Raw genomic sequence first — 4,877 nt, 5'->3', positions numbered from 1 at the left:
ATTTGAATAGTTTATGGACACATGGAGCTCCATGGCACAGAGGAATAAGATATATTAGACTCTGGTTACACAGACAGCACTTGTTTGTATGATCAGTCATTGTTTCTCATAAGATTGGTTTAAAATAAAAATAATGAAAACTTTTGAAAAGCAACAGGTTAACATTAAAGCAACTGCGAAGCAGCTCAGATTATTAGCTATTATTGAGTTCAGTTCAAAATACAGCTGTTACTATTACCTTTGGATTTTGGTTAATAGTAACATTCAACTTCCCCTCTCCTCCCCTCCCTAACACACCTTCTTTCCTCTCCTCTCCTCTCCTCTGACCTCTCCCCTCCTCTCATTCCTTCCATCTATCCTCCCTCTCATTGCCTTTCCCCTCCAATTCCACCTCTTCTTCTTTTTCCCAAGCGGATGTCACCAGAGACAGAGCCATTACCCCAGCAGCTAAAACAGGTCAAGTGTTGTTCTGTGATGTTGAAATGAATGACTGAAGTCTCAAAGAGAGGACAGGGGGAGAGATGGAGGGGGGAGATGCTGTGTGAGAGACAGAAGAGGAGGAGGAGTGATTTAGAGTGTTTAAAAGACAGAGTGAGAGTATGTCATTGAGAGAGGGAGTTTGGACAGAGATGCGTTTACTCAACTATACTCCCAACCACTCATCTGACTCCCCCGTTTCCTCTCCATCTCTCTGATTACAATTGCAACATCATGCAAACCCACTTGATTTTAATTTTGAAATTATAATGAGAGTCACAAGAGGATGACAGCTAGTCCGGAAATAGTCTTTGTGCGTAGTGAGCTGTTGAGTTATTTCAGTGTCAGAAGGCCCCGGGTGGCGATAAGGCTTTTAAGAGGACTAAAAGAAGCAGTTACATTTGTTTTACTTAACCTAAATGATTTCTATGCGTTTACTTTTACTGTGGTGAAGACATTTGAGTATTTGATGTAGAGATTTCCATTTACATTATTTTCATAGTTGGTGATCCTATGACTTTTCAACTAATGCCACAAATTTTGAATTTGTCCAATATTCGGCTGGACTGCAATAGTGGGGCCACCCTATAATAGTGAATGTCCCTGACTGACTGACTGATTATTTTTCAACCATTGGTCAGCCAAATGCGACGCGATGCGTTAACAGCATGCAGTGTTGCCAACTTAGTGCATTTGTTGCTAGATTTAGAGACTTTTTTTTCAAACAAGACTGGGTATAAACAAACCTTGTACATGGCTGGACTGTGTATGGGTGCCAACCGGGGGCTTAGGGATACGCCTCCTGTTACGGGCAGTCACCCAGCTGACCTGGTTTCTTGGCTGCTAGGGAGCTGCAGGGAAGCGGAGTAGTGCTTTGAATTCACTGAGCATTGCCTCCATTGCAGCAAATGAACTACTTTCATTATATATTACCAAAGGAGACAGAGGAATGACTAAACATAAGACAAACCAAGCAAGAGAGAGCAGGAGAGTGAGCTAACTGCTAAGATAAAGAAAGTAGCAGTTCTGAATATCATGTAAACAACAGAAAAGCCAAGAACCAGAAACAAAACATTATGCTTGCTGCAGCACATCAGCACAAAAGTCATGTTAAGAAATAAAGGGGTTCTGTCCACTGAAACGCTACAGGGCTTTGAAATTACCAAATGTTGGCATGCTAACATGCTAAACTAAGATGGTGAACATTATACTTAATGACTGACTTTACCATTTAGCTCAAAGCAGATTAGAGATTTTGAGCTGGGTCCACACACATCTTCAACATAACACATCTCAAACTAACGTTGCAATGTAACCGACGAGTGGCTGACCACTTCTCAGCTTCTATCACACACATTTACATCAGAAGATACAGTCCCATCTACTGCAACAAATGATTATATACTTATATTTGGCGGAGCGTTCTGCTCCCGAGGGCTCCCCGTTGAATCTGAGCAGCAGCATGGAGTTCAGCAGCAGAGGGAAGATAAATGAGACAATTAAACTGTGCTTGATGGCACCTCAGTGACTAATGGCTTTTCCTTCCTGCCTGTCTGAACACAGACAAACACAGTAGTAAGCAGCAAGGAGTGTGTGTGTTGCACTGACAGGCACATGCTTGTGTGTTTATGCTTGAGTCTATGTGTGTGTGTGTGTCTCTGTGTGTTTTTGTGAGGTCTGGTTTGTTGCAGGAATTCAATTGCCAGATAGTCAAACACTTGTAGACATCAAAACAATGAGACTGAGATACAAGCTGATAGTAAGGAGACAGAACGTCTGTGGCTGTAGAGTTTTGTGAGTGACCTAGGGAACTACGCATAAGAGGGGTCAAAAATGCTAAACTACTCTCCAAAACAGAAATTATCCAATTACACTGAAGTGAACAGGTTTATAAGGGGCTCTAATGAAAGTGACACTAGGCCTATCCAAGACCACAACCACATGAGCAGAAATGTTTGATTGTATTTGTCTGCTCCAACATAAACTGCAAATGTTAGCATCTCCAGCTAACTCGCTTACAACCCACAGGTAGCGAACTGCAGGTGAGAGCCCTGTATCTTCTATTACAGCAATGAGTTGAATGTGTGAGTCCACTGTCTACATTAAAAAAAACCTGTTTCAATGTTGTGGCTGAACAGTGTGTATTTTGACTTTGTCAATCCATGAAGCTGTGGAAAATAATTTAAACTACAAAATAAGTTTCAAATCACATTACTGATGGTTCAGAATGAACTCTGTCAAAACAGGCCAAGGATATACACCGATCAGCCCGAACATTAAAACAGGTTCACAACAAGAGCTTCTGGTTGTGCAATGCTCAAAGTTCAGAACCTGTGGTGACCAAGTTTTTGCTGTACTGACCCCAGGTTATGGAACAGTCTCTTTTCTCAAATGTATTTTATATTAATGATCAATGTATGTTTTTATTTGCGCCTTTTGAAGCAGTTTTTGCTATTGCTATATAAATAAAGATGCACTTACTTGCGGGGGTTTAGAGGTGACTACTATCTGTGTGTGTCCCAGCATGTGTGTGTGTAGCAGTTGTAGGGTGTGAGGTTTTCCTGTCTTTACTTCCTGTTGTGTACCCTGTTAAAGGCCAGCAGTCCACTGAGAGTGGACAGATAGGACAGTCATGTGGTAATTAGCTCTGCTCATTAAAACTGACCTCAGGCTTTGTTCTGCCATCTGGATACACTGTCCTACCTCCTGTTAGACATGTGTGTATGTCGGTGTATGAGAATGACTGACACGATTTACTTGGATGGAAAATGGCCCCGCTTGGAGTGTGTGGTTTATATCTCTCTTTTTCTGCATCTATTGATCTGTGCCTTCATTAAATATCATCTGGTAGACACATTAGAAGTCCTCTGTCCTTGGAAAACAAGACGACACAACAGAAGATTGTAGCATTACTTAACTTTTACCCTGTTTGTCTAAACATTACTAATTCCAGCCTTTTACATGTTTCAATTGTGTGAACTGTGAATATGATTTTACTGAATGCATCAGTCTATTACACTCTCTGAGTTACATGTTTGCTACAAACACTATGAACTGTAGTGAATGAAGGATCTTTGTTCACATAACAAGCTCCAATGACATCTAGATGAGCTGCATTTGGTTGTAATCGGTACGTATGGCAGAGAGAAAAAAATTTCCACCTTTGCTCATCACATTCTTGAAAGTCATTAAAATGGCATTCATAATAACAAATTCACTAGGGCATTGTTTGAGGGTGCACAGTCAGGTGATTTTTCAATTATGTTTTAAAATGTGAAGGAGAAGCACACACGGCCGGTTTAGAGTGGAATGCAACAAATGTGCCACGTGAAATGCTGATCTGTCCATCAGGTGACTTAAAGGTCTCTGCATTGAATTCCTGCAACAAGAAGCACCAAATCAAATCAATGTTTCATCTGTGTGCAAATGTGCAAAATTGCAAATCCAGTAGGTATCAGTAGTAGGACTGTTAACCTATTGTGAAGTCTGAAGTTCCATGAAGATCGATTTCTCACTTTACAGTCAATGGTATCCTTATGTTTCTGTACAATATAAAGTGAAGAATGAAGAGTGGCTTTCTACACTTCAGTTTTTGTATGGATTAAACAAACAAGATATAACATGTTAATTATTGAGCTTTCAAAATGATCAGCATTAAAGTGTATATGACTAAAACAAGGAAATCATGAGTATGGTACTTCAAATGTTTAGTTTGCCAGTGTCTTCTCAGTATTTTAAAGTAGATCACAGGAGGAAAACAGAAAAAACAGACAGTAATTAAAAAGCTCTAAAAAGTAAATGACACGAAAAATGAAATAAGTAAAACAGAGTTGTGTGTCCTTGTGTAAAAGAGGATTCAGAGTAAGTCCCTCTCGCCTATCATAAATTGTTGTGAGTAGGAGCATCATCTAATGGACAAGTGTGGGGTGAGGAGTGAGTCATACCACTCTGTTCACAAGAACCCCATTTTCTGTCAGATCCTGTGTGATTTATGTCTGCAAGTGTGTGTGTGTGTGAATGAGAGAGAGAGAAATGGAGAAACTGAGACAACTGAGGGAGAAAAGTAAAAAATATGCATGTCTCCAGCATAGTTCAATGTGCATGGGAGGGAGTATAGATGTGCGTTTGTATGTGTGTGGGTGTGTGTGTGTGTGTGTGTGTGTGTGTGAGAGAGAGAGAGCAGCAAAGATAACGGTAGGTTTGTTGAGCAGCTCTCTGCAGGACAAAAGCGTCTCTCTGAGACACATGCCTATAGCTGATTATGCAGACTGCAGACAGCATTAACAGCATAGCTCACATTTTATACATATTACACACTCAAGGCTTTATTCATACTGTAGCTGAATGTTTTCCAGTTCACACTGACTGCTACTATGCAAAATATCGCATTAATATATTGT

Source organism: Seriola dumerili, unplaced genomic scaffold (genome assembly GCF_002260705.1).
Source record: "Seriola dumerili isolate Sdu_G_001 unplaced genomic scaffold, Sdu_1.0 BDQW01000874.1, whole genome shotgun sequence".
NCBI lineage: Eukaryota > Metazoa > Chordata > Actinopteri > Carangiformes > Carangidae > Seriola > Seriola dumerili.
The sequence above is the reverse complement of the archived record's forward strand: the minus strand, read 5'-3'. Positions refer to the sequence as shown.